This window comes from Anoplopoma fimbria, chromosome 6, assembly GCF_027596085.1.
Source record: "Anoplopoma fimbria isolate UVic2021 breed Golden Eagle Sablefish chromosome 6, Afim_UVic_2022, whole genome shotgun sequence".
NCBI classification, from domain to species: domain Eukaryota; kingdom Metazoa; phylum Chordata; class Actinopteri; order Perciformes; family Anoplopomatidae; genus Anoplopoma; species Anoplopoma fimbria.
In genome coordinates this window covers 330,384-343,758 of record NC_072454.1, presented here as the reverse complement: position 1 = coordinate 343,758, position 13,375 = coordinate 330,384, and positions in this window count along the sequence as shown.

Here is a 13,375-nt window from a genome sequence, read left to right as displayed (position 1 = left end):
GTACATATAGAAAAGATTAGACGCTTCAGGTGTTTTTACTGAGTATCTTTTAGAATATATTAATATTAATAACAATATTAACAGTAATATTGACAATAATCGTATTAATAATATTAATGAGTATAATAATGATATGGATAATAATAATGATATTGATCGTCCCTCACGTTTCTGGCACTCCTGAGCTTCCGTACTTTGACTCGTCGTTCTTCTTCTCTGGTTGAATGTTGGCTCGTTGCCTTCACAGCGCTCTGATTGTGACGCTCACCGAGGACCATTGATCACTGACTGATTGATCCACTGACTGACTGATTGATCCACTGACTGACTGATTGATCCACTGACTGACTGATTGATCCACTGACTGATTGATTGATCCACTGACTGACTGATTGATCCACTGACTGATTGATTGATCCACTGACTGATTGATCCACTGACTGATTGATTGATCCACTGACTGATTGATCCACTGACTGATTGATTGATCCACTGACTGATTGATTGATCCACTGACTGATCCACTGACTGATTGATTGATCCACTGACTGACTGATTGATCCACTGACTGACTGATTGATCCACTGACTGATTGATTGATCCACTGACTGATTGATTGATCCACTGACTGACTGATTGATCCACTGACTGATTGATCCACTGACTGATTGATTGATCCACTGACTGATTGATCCACTGACTGATTGATTGATCCACTGACTGACTGATTGATCCACTGACTGACTGATTGATCCACTGACTGATTGATTGATCCACTGACTGATTGATTGATCCACTGATTTGATCCACTGACTGACTGATTGATCCACTGACTGACTGATTGATCCACTGACTGACTGATTGATCCACTGACTGACTGATTGATTCATTGATTGAATGCCCCTTTTAAGAGTCGTTAGATTTTAAACTGGACAGTGTTTCTTTGTTTCCTCAGCCAGGTTTCGTGTTTTTATTGGAAGAGGAAGTATTGATCACATGTTGATCAGCACTGTTAGAATGTCTGACTTTGAATTCAAAGCTTCAGTCTGTGATCAGTATTGATCTGAACTGGTTTCTTCATCAGTTCATTGATTAATTAGCCTTTGAAGCCGGCGCAGAGAATTAATAATCAATCAAAGTATTGATCCGGTTTATCACGAGCACCAATCACAGACTGAAGCTTCTTGATCATCACTACTGTTGCATTATGGTATAAAGGTGCTGTCAGAGTGCATGATGGGTCACAGACAATGTAACTTTATTGACACGTTTACAGCAGAACAGGAAACGAATGCATTAAAATAAAGAATATTTGATGATATTTTACATTTTCACCAGATCTCATGTATTTCTTTCATCATTTAATGACTGATTTGTGATTGAGGTACTGATGAGCTAAGCTAAAAGCTAGGCTAACAGCCCTGCTATAGCATTATTTAGCCCCTAACAGCTAAGGTGCTAACTAGTGACAAACATTTACGTTAATGCCATGCTAGCTGTTTGTAGCTTCCATAATCAACTATCTATTAACTTTAACATAGCATTGGTTAAGCTAGCTGGTCTGTTGCTACACAGGCTAGCATCTTCCACTTGATTACAGTCTTTATGCTAAGCTAAGCTAGCCACATCTTGGAGCCAGTGAGCTCATGTGATCATTTTAAATCTCCTGATGGAATTTTAAAGTTGTTTAAAGAGTTCACCAGAAGAAGAAGTCGTCCACTGGTTTGTTCAGCCGTCGCCATCTTGGTTCTGGAGCCAGAAGTGACCATATTAGGAGGATGGGTAGAGCCCGGGACAGACGACAGGTTACCATGGTAGCCACCTGTCATCAGTGCAGCCCCGCCCTAAAGCATCCCCTGCTTTATGGTCTGTTTGACTCTAAATGGAGCATCATTTACTAAATGAACATCATGCTGTATTGAAGAAGACTTGAAACTAGAGATTGAGACCATAAACTCATGTTTACAATGTTTACTGAGGGAATAAATCAAGAGAGAAGTAGAGTCATTTTCTCATAGACTTCTATACAACCAGAGGAGTCGCCCCCTGGTGGACAGCAGAGAGAATGCAGCTTCGTTTGAAAGCTGAATGAGAATCAATAAAACATGAACAATATGTATTTATTTAAGAAAGTTTCTTCTGTGTGACTGAAAATCACACAAACACTCCTCCTCTTCATCCCCTTCCTCCTCTTCCTCCTCTTCTTCCTCCTCCTCCTCCCCTTCATCACCCTCCTCTTCTTCCTCCCCTTCATCACCCTCCTCTTCCTCCTCCCCTTCCTCCTCTTCCTCCTCCCCTTCCTCCTCTTCCTCACCCTCCTCTTCATCATCCTCCTCTTCATCACCCTCCTCTTCCTCCTCCCTTCTTCCTCCTCTTCCTCCTCCTCCTTTTCATCCTCCTCTTCTTCTTCCTCTTCATCCACCTCCTCTTCCTCCTCTCTTCTTCCTCTTCATCCACCTCCTCTTCCTCCTCTTCATCCACCTCCTCTTCCTCCTCCTCCTCTCCTGCTGTAATTATTCGTAGCTGCCATTAAGTTATTAAAGATTTAATACCGACAGAAGTGTGTGTGTGTGTGTGTGTGTGTGTGTGTGTGTGTGTGTGTGTGTGTGTGTGTGTGTGTGTGTGTGTGTGTGTGTGTGTGTGTGTGTGTGTGTGTGTGTGTGTGTGTGTGTGTGTGTGTGTGTGTGTGTGTGTGTGTGTGTGTGTGAGAGAGAGAGAGAGAGAGAGAGAGATAGGCTGGTTCTCAGTCAGTGAACTTCTCTGTACTTGTGTCCTCTGAACGTGTGAAACGTCGTCTAGCGGCCCAGGTTCTGTTCCATACACAGTTCATCCAGACAGTACGGTCCAGATACCCGGATGTGTCCTCGCTCCGCCCGTTATATCGAGGATGCATCGGAGGAGACTTGTGTGGACTTTGGACAGCCAAGTATCCCAGAATGCATTTCACCAGCAAACAAGAGATGACAGTAGCGGAGACGGCTCACAACTGTCAGTTATAACTGTCTAAATCAGGGGTCTCAAACTCAATTTGGCTTGGGGCCACTGCTGGTATTGTCGTCTCATAGGAGGGCCACTTCAACGTTCAAGCACTACAAGAAAGCGCAATATTTTTGAAAATTTACTTTTTTATTTCCATGTTTTTAATAACTTATTGAAACATTGCACTGAACCAACACATACAATCCCTGAATACATTTGTGCTTTATTCTATTTCTTGCCAGAGACCTGGCAGCGCTTCTGCTCACACAGCTGAGCAACATTTGCCCTGATCAAGGTTACAGTAGAAACTCTGAGTACAGCTTCAACATGGGCATCACTAAGTACTTGCATTTATTAAAGTTCATAGTCAAGAAAAGTTTTTCACACAGATACGTGCTTCCAAAAAGGCACATTACCCGACTGAACATTTTTGACAGCTCAGGGAAGGATGGAAGTAATTCTCTCATGAATTGTCCAGTCATGTCTGCTTTTCCCTGTGCCTCTCTGAATTTAGCTTTTAGATCACTGTTGCACTGCAAGTCAATAAGTTCAGTTTGCAACATACTTGGGACACTCTCCACATCAGCTGAGAAGGGGTCAGCAAACAGCTGGAAAGTGTCACAGCGTGCCTTGAAGTCAGCAAAACGCTGATCAAACTCCTGCAGAAGGTTTTCTTTTTTTTTTTAAACTTTTTATTTTGGATTTTGAATTTTGGACAGAAAGAAATAAAGGAAAAAAAAGGAAAAACATACAACATACTCATGGGTGTAACAGTATAGGGTCACATTCTTCTCAATACATCGAAGTACAGTGTCATACTATTCCAGGCACAGTGCATACATAATCCATTTTTCCCAACGTTCAACACATTTCTCCAATTCCAATCTTAAAATATAAGTCAGTCTCTCCATACAGTAAACTTCTTTCACTATCCCCCTCCACTGGTGCAATGTTGGGGGGTCAGTTTGGAGCCATCTTCGGGTTATAGCCTTTCTACCACATGCCAAGAGAATCTTTAGCAGGTATTTGTATTTGTGAGGGATAAATTCTGGTATTTTACCTAGATACAAAGTAGTAAAAGAGTAGTCTAATTTAATTCCCATCATCTTACATATTTCATTAGTTACTTCCCTCCAATATGGTTGAATTCTTTGACAAGCCCAAAAGACATGAAAATGGTTGGCCATGATGGCTCCACATTGTCTCCAACAAAGCCCCGGACTCTGAGAGCCTGATTGCAAAGCCGTTATTTTAGGAGTGATAAAAAACCTCACAACATTCTTCCAACCAAACTCTCTTAATGATCTTGAGTTTGCAGTGGTTGCTTGTGTCTCACATATCTCCATCCAAGACTCATCTGATATTTCTGTACCAGACTCCTTTTCCCATTTTTGTTTGATGTATAACGTAGAGTGATTTTTGGAGGTTTGTATACTTTCATATATTCGTGAGATCAGTTTTTTAATGTTGTTTTTTTCATATGCTTCATGGAATATAGAGATCAGGTTATATTCTTTCCCCGTTTTGATTTGTGATATTTTATTAAAGTAGTCTCTAGCTTGTAGGTATCTAAAAAAATTGCATTTTTCCAATCCAAATGAGTCAGAAATTGCCTTATAACTCTGAAATTTACCGTTAGAAGTGAGTGAACAAAAGGATGTGATGCCTCTCCTAATCCACTGTTTAAAGCTCCCGTCCAGTCTCGCAGGTTCAAATTCTGGATCATATGCTACCCAATTCAAGACCCTGGCCTGTTTCTCTAGCTGCAATTTCCTCAACACCTTAAACCACAGTTTAACCGTGAATAGGGTCCATTGATTCAAGCTGTCATAATTCTTTTCTGTTTGGCTTTTGTTTCCTAATATTGATTGTATTGGAATATCTGTCTGTGTAATTTCCAAAGACTTCCATTTAGATTCATAATTTGGTGTACACCAGTATACTAAGGGTTTCAATTGTGCAGCATGATAATAGGCCTGTAAGCATGGTAGAGCTCTCCCTCCCCTCTCCTTCTTCAACTGCAGTGTCTTGAACTGTACCCTCGGTCTTTTACCGTTCCAAATAAACCTTGAAATCCACCCGTCCCATTCATCAAATTGTTTGGGTGGTATCTCCAGGGGTAAGGACTGGAAGAGATAAAGAAATCGTGGCAACACATTCATTTTGATTATTTCTATTCTATTGCTCATATCCAGCGGGAGCATCGTCCATCTAGAGATGTCTGATTTTACCGCTTTGTTGATGGGGCCATAATTAATTTCAGAAAGCTTCGACATATCTTTTGGTAGATTTATTCCTAGATATTTTATTGTGGAAGAGTCCCATTTAAAGTTGTACTTCTTTTTTATATCTGGATGGGGAGTATAATTAAATGTAAGGGTTTGAGTTTTTTGAATATTTAGCTTGTATCCAGAGTATGAGTTGTAAGTCTTTATTAGACACATCAATCTGGGGATGCTCGAGTCAGGGGTTGTGATAAAGAGCAGGACATCATCCGCAAACATACAAATTTTATGTTCCTCTCCTCTAATAGTTATCCCCTTTATCTCAGGGTCCTCTCTAATTGCTTGGGCCAAAGGTTCAATAAATAAGGCAAACAAGGTCGGACTCAGGGGACATCCCTGGCGTGTCCCTCTTTCTAGGCGAATAGTTTGTGACAGGTGTCCATTTATCCTAATCCTGGCTGTTGGAGAGGAGTATAACGATTTAATACATGTAATGAAGCAGTCCTTAAAGCCAAATCTTGCAAGTACCCTATACAAATATTCCCAACCTACTGAGTCGAAAGCCTTTTCGGCATCTAGACTAACCAACATTGCACCAATTTTGGTCGAAGTAACATGACTCATCACTTGTAATGTTCTCCTTAAATTATCCTGTGTCTGTCTATTTAGTACAAAGCCTGTTTGGTCCAAATCTATTAGCTCCGGGATAATAGCTTCCAGCCTTTTAGATAGGACTGAGGCAAATAGTTTATAGTCTACATTGAGTACTGATATTGGTCTATATGAGCTGCATTCCTTTTTATCTTTACCTTCTTTTGGGATGACAGAAATGACTGCTTCCTTCCATGACTGCGGGGCTTCTCCTGTTCTCAAGGTGTGGTTAAAGCAGTTAAGCAGCATAGGTGTTATTTGTGTTCTAAATGTTTTGTACCATTCAGACGAATATCCATCTGCACCAGGAGCTTTATTAGCTTTCAATCTTGAGATGGCTTTATTCAGTTCTTCTAGCTTTATCTCAGCCATAATTTCTTTATTCTGTTTTTCTCCTATGGATGGTAGGTCCAGCGAACTTAGAAACGTCTCTATTATTGTGGTATCGGCTCTGGTTGGTTGAGTATACAAGTCCTTATAATATAGTTCAAAAGAGCGTTGGATGTCTTCTAGATTACCGCTCATATTTTTTGTCATAGGGTTCCTAATTTTATATATTGTATTCTTTTCCTGTTGTTTTCGTATCCTCCAAGAAAGGAGTTTCATAGCCCTCGATCCTGTCTCATAGTACTTTTGTTTGGTAAATTTAAGTTGTTTTTCAATTTCCTCATCATATATACCATTTATATCTTGTTTGATTTTATTTATTTTAATTAATATTTGAGGATCTTTTTGTTCTGTATGTCTAATCTCTAGTGACTTAAGTTCCTCTTGTAATTCGTTAAGTCTTTTCTGTTTTTCTTTTTCCGTGAGGCCGTAAGGGCAATTATTTTACCTCGAATTACAGCCTTTGCTGCATCCCACAAAGTATTAGGAGACACTTCTCCATTATCATTATACTGTAGGTATGTTTCAAATTCCTGCTGGATCTGTTTCTGTACTGCTTTGTCATTTAAAATGCTTGTGTTAAGCCTCCAAAGTGTATTTTTCCGTTGGCTGTTTAAATATAAGGTTAAATATACGCCTGAATGATCAGATACGTCTCTAATCCCTATCTCACAATCTCTGACCCTATGCCAGTCTGATTTATACATAAATAAGTAATCAATCCGCGAGTAAACAGAGTGACAAGGGGAGTAATATGTAAATTGTTTTTCTATGGGATGGGATTCTCTCCACACATCAATCAGGCCCAGTTGTGTAAGCATTCGCTGAACCAAGATGGCATTTGGGCTTTTCTTTTGGCGTTGGTTAGATGTATCTAATTTTGGTTGAAGTTGGATGTTAAAGTCACCACCAAGAATCAGGGTTCCCTGTGTTTCCTTTACCATCAATTCGAATATTTTCTTAAAAAAGATTTGTTACTCCCTGGGGAGCATACACATTAAATAAAGTTACTGCTTCATTATCTAATTTGCCTTTTACTAAGACAAATCTCCCTTCATTATCTTTTACCTGAGAAATAAACTCAAAATTTACTGTATTGGGGATCAGTATGGCCACACCTCTCCTCCGGCCTGATTTATGAAATGAATAATAGGTATTTTGAAACCCAAGCTTTTTTAATTTTTCATGTTCAGAAGAAGAGAGATGTGTCTCCTGCCAATATATTATCTGCTGCTTTTCTCGCTTCATTTTTGCAATAATTTTACTCCTTTTTATCGGATTATGCAGCCCATTGACGTTGAGTGTGACTACTTTATACTCCTGACGATGCATATCTTTTTCCAAACTGTGTAAACTTGTGTGACATTACCCATGATAACAAGAACAACGAACAGTGAACAATGAACTAGAAAAACAGAAACCAAAGACTTCCAAGTCCGAAGTTCAAATAAAGCTTCAAAATGAGAGGAAATCCTCGCGTCCATCGAGGGCCTCTCTGTGTCAGAGATGGTACTCTGCACCGGTAACATTTAAAACAGCTCCCAAAAACCGGTAAAAAGTTCAAACCTGTCCAGCTCTGTGAGAAGCGATAGTCAGTGTCTTAGTAGCTCACCGTCAGTGTCTTAGTAGCTCACCGTCAGTGTCTTAGTAGCTCACCGTCAGTGTCTTAGTAGCTCACCGTCAGTGTCTTAGTAGCTCACCGTCAGTGTCTTAGTAGCTCACCGTCAGTGTCTTAGTAGCTCACCGTCAGTGTCTTAGTAGCTCACCGTCAGTGTCTTAGTAGCTCACCGTGTCTTAGTAGCTCACCGTCAGTCACCGTCAGTGTCTTAGTAGCTCACCGTCAGTGTCTTAGTAGCTCACCGTCAGTGTCTTAGTAGCTCACCGTCAGTGTCTTAGTAGCTCACCGTCAGAAAGCTCCGTAGCTCAGTGTTTAGTAGCTCCCCGTGATCCGTCCTCACCGTCAGCTTAGTAGCTCACCGTCATCCACCGCCCGTCCGTAGCTCACCGATGTTTGCACTCCCGTCAGTGTCTTTCTCCCCCACGTTGATAATCTCCGTTGTTTCTCCCTGATCCGGGTCCTTTCTCCCACGTTGATAATCTCCGTTTTTCTCCAGAGTGATTGCCTCTCTTCTTCAGGTTTTTCTTCAGAGAGTATTCCTCTCTTCTTCAGGTCCTTTGCAGTTGATTTCTCCTTCAGGTCCTTTGGGTCTTCCTCTGTCACAGGTTTTCCAGAGTGATTCCTCTCTTCTTCAGGTCCTTTGCAGAGTGATTCCTCTCTTCTTCAGGTCCTTTGCAGCCTCCGCCGCGCTCTCGTAGATCCGGGTGCCGCTGTCAAAAAACACCTTCAGTTTAGCTGGATGTGGCGTCTGGAAGCGGATACCCTTGGCTTTGAGCTCTCTCAGCATTCCCGCATATGCCTTTCTCTTTTTCAAGATCTCGGGAGGGTAATCTTGGTCGAAATAGATCCTTTTCCCCTCATATCGAACGACTTTTTCTTCCATGCTGTGTGCAGCACCTGCTCTTTCACTCTGAACTCGAGGAAGCAGATCAGCAGTGATGTTGGCGGAGCGCCTTGGGGAGGTTTTGGAGCCAGTGCTCCATGTCCGCTACCGGCATGCCGACTTATGATTGTATTAGCTTGGTCACAAACGCCGACAGATCGGGCCCCTCAGACTCTTCCGGTATTCCGTGTATACGGAGGTTGTTTCGGCGTGAGCGTGCTTCTAATTGGGTTAATTTAGCCTGCAGAGTGTCCTGGGTCTCTAATGCCTGGATGAGAGCCTCCCTCGCAGCTTCATCCCTGTCTTCCATATCAGATATACGTTGTTCTGCCTCCGCAACTCTAACTACAGTAGCATTTAGTTTCTGCTTGATTTCTCCTTCTTCTCGTCAGTTCCTTCACTCATTTCACTTTTTTTTAGGTCTGACCTGAGTGCCCGGATCTCGTTGTAGATAGCCTGCATGTTCGGGTTAGCTACTTCTTTATCAGCGCCGCCATTGTCCTCATTGCCGTCTTCGTCTTCATATGTTTCGTCGGATGTCGCCGTTTTATCACGTTTTGAGCTTGGTTTAAGTTTAGTCTTTTTTTGCTTCTCCCCTTCCATGGTTAATATCAGTACGTTGTTTTTATCAGTAAGGTTTTTCTAAGGGGATTATATCACACCGGGTGGGAGCGAGATTTTCAAGCAGCCATTAGGTTCAGCGCCACCGGAAGTCTCCTGTCCCTGCAGAAGGTTTTCACTAGCACAGGCATATTCACCCCCACTGAAGGCTGTGTCCTCCTCCACCAGAGACCTGCATGTTGTGAAATGGCTGAGATATTTTACAGAAAGCTGAGTTTTCCACAATTTCAGTTTAGCGGAGAAGGCTTTCACATTTTCATAAGCTGCAGTGATAAGCTGAGCAGGGCCCTGGAGCTTCAGGTTAAGGATGTTCAGCTCCTGTGTTAAGTCCACTAGGAATGCAAGGTCCATAACCCACCCTGGATCATCAGGTTCAGGAACATCCATTCTGTCATCTTCCATGAATTTCTTCACTTCTGCTCTTAAGTCAAAACATCTCTTCAGGACACTACTAAATGATGTACTTTTACTAAAGTAAAGTACATCACCATATGTTGTAAAAAGGCCCTGAACTGGACCTGATGTCACTGACACATCTCAGGACAGCAGACAGACCTGCTGCACAGAGCCTGTTGGTGTACGATGCAGAACGATGCTGGACCTGATGTCACTGACACATCTCAGGACAGCAGACATGACCTGCTGCACAGAGCCTGTTGGTGTACGATGCAGAACGATGCTGGACCTGATGTTCCTCTGACTGTCTCTGAACCAGCGCTACCAGTCGGTCATAGCCGGCTCATCCGTGGTGATGCACCAGTCTGTCCACAGCTCCTGATACATCCTGTCTGTGGACACAAACTCAGCAGCTCTTCTGCTTTATGGGGACTGTTCCTGCCGACGGACAGGTGTCGGTGTGTGACTGAGACCACATTAGGCTACATTATGTTCTTACTTTTATCTCGCCGCGTACGCATCACTTTGATGTATTTAGTCAGAGAGAGACATATATATACATATATACATATATACATTATACGTATATACATATATACATATATACATATATACATATATACATATATACATATATACATATATACATATATACATATATATATACATATATACATATATACATATATACATATATATATATACATATATACGTATAATGTCCCGCTGGGCAGCAACTTAAAACACTTATTTTTGTAGGTGTTGTGAACGCAGCACGTTGTGACGGATGTCCGCGTTTGCCTGATAGACACGAGGCAGCCAGCACGGAGAGAACTCTCCATGGCAACGCTGCTGTGGCAACGCTCTGTAACCCATGGCAACGCTGCTGTAACTCTCCATGGCAACGCTGCTGTAACTCTCCATGGCAACGCTGCTGTAACTCTCCATGGCAACTCTCCATGGCAACGCTGCTGTCACTCTCCATGGCAACGCTGCTGTCACTCTCCATGGTAACGCTGCTGTAACTCTCCATGGCAACGCTGCTGTAACTCTCCATGGCAACGCTGCTGTAACTGTCACTCATTGAGAATGTTTCTCTGCTTGCATCCAGCCCGGTCGATGTCCCGCCCCCAGAGCCATATACCCACCGTGATTGGTAGGTTCAGCTCCGCACACAACACTGTAAAGCCATTCATATAACACTAACATTAAACCTTCATATTAAGGTGGGGCCACAACACATCGTCTAGCGGGCCGCACTAACATTAAACCTTCATATTAAGGTGGGGCCACAACACATCGTCTAGCGGGCCGCACTAACATTAAACCTTCATATTAAGGTGGGGCCACAACACATCGTCTAGCGGGCCACACTAACATTAAACCTTCATATTAAGGTGGGGCCACAACACATCCACACTCTAGCGGGCCACACTAACATTAAACCTTCATATTAAGGTGGGGCCACAACACATCGTCTAGCGGGCCACACTAACATTAAACCTTCATATTAAGGTGGGGCCACAACACATCGTCTAGCGGGCCGCACTAACATTAAACCTTCATATTAAGGTGGGGCCACAACACATCGTCTAGCGGGCCACACTAACATTAAACCTTCATATTAAGGTGGGGCCACAACACATCGTCTAGCGGGCCGCACTAACATTAAACCTTCATATTAAGGTGGGGCCACAACACATCGTCTAGCGGGCCGCACTAACATTAAACTTTCATATTAAGGTGGGGCCACAACACATCGTCTAGCGGGCCACACTAACATTAAACCTTCATATTAAGGTGGGGCCACAACACATCGTCTAGCGGGCCGCACTAACATTAAACCTTCATATTAAGGTGGGGCCACAACACATCGTCTAGCGGGCCGCACTAACATTAAACCTTCATATTAAGGTGGGGCCACAACACATCGTCTAGCGGGCCGCACTAACATTAAACCTTCATATTAAGGTGGGGCCACAACACATCGTCTAGCGGGCCACACTAACATTAAACCTTCATATTAAGGTGGGGCCACAACACATCGTCTAGCGGGCCACACTAACATTAAACCTTCATATTAAGGTGGGGCCACAACACATCGTCTAGCGGGCCGCACTAACATTAAACCTTCATATTAAGGTGGGGCCACAACACATCGTCTAGCGGGCCGCACTAACGTTACACTTTCATATTAAGGTGGGGCCACAACACATCGTCTAACTAACATTAAACCTTCATATTAAGGTGGGGCCACAACACATCGTCTAGCGGGCCGGGGGTTCATATTAAGGTGGGGCCACTAACATTAAACTTTCATATTAAGGTGGGGCCACAACACATCGTCTAGCGGGCCGCACTAACATTAAACCTTCATATTAAGGTGGGGCCACAACATATCGTCTAGCGGGCCGCACTAACATTAAACCTTCATATTAAGGTGGGGCCACAACACATCGTCTAGCGGGCCGCACTAACATTAAACCTTCATATTAAGGTGGGGCCACAACACATCGTCTAGCGGGCCGCACTAACATTAAACCTTCATATTAAGGTGGGGCCACAACACATCGTCTAGCGGGCCGCACTAACATTAAACCTTCATATTAAGGTGGGGCCACAACACATCGTCTAGCGGGCCGCACTAACGTTAAACCTTCATATTAAGGTGGGGCCACAACATATCGTCTAGCGGGCCGCACTAACATTAAACCTTCATATTAAGGTGGGGCCACAACACATCGTCTAGCGGTCCGCACTAACATTAAACCTTCATATTAAGGTGGGGCCACAACAATATCGTCTAGCATATTAAGGTGCCGCACTAACATTAAACCTTCATATTAAGGTGGGGCCACAACATATCGTCTAGCGGGCCGCACTAACATTAAACCTTCATATTAAGGTGGGGCCACAACACATCGTCTAGCGGGCCGCACTAACATTAAACCTTCATATTAAGGTGGGGCCACAACATATCGTCTAGCGGGCCGCACTAACATTAAACCTTCATATTAAGGTGGGGCCACAACATATCGTCTAGCGGGCCGCACTAACATTAAACCTTCATATTAAGGTGGGGCCACAACATATCGTCTAGCGGGCCGCACTAACATTAAACCTTCATATTAAGGTGGGGCCACAACACATCGTCTAGCGGGCCGCACTAACATTAAACCTTCATATTAAGGTGGGGCCACAACATATCGTCTAGCGGGCCATATTAACTAACAACATTAAACCTTCATATTAAGGTGGGGGCCACAACACATCGTCTAGCGGGCCGCACTAACGTTACACTTTCATATTAAGGTGGGGCCACAACATATCGTCTAGCGGGCCGCAACTGGCCCGCGGGCCTTGAGTTTGAGACCCCTGGTCTAAACACTGCTGCTGTTGTGTAACGGAATTTAGTTTTAACATGTTTTTAAGCGAGAATGTAGTTAAGACTTAAAATATGAGGTCAATTTATCAACATAGAGCCTGATGGAAACAGCGACGACGTCTGTCGGAGATATGAGAGGACCAGAGAGGAGATATATATATATATATATATAGAGATATGACCAGGAGAGAGGATATATATATATATATATATATAGAGATATGAGAGGA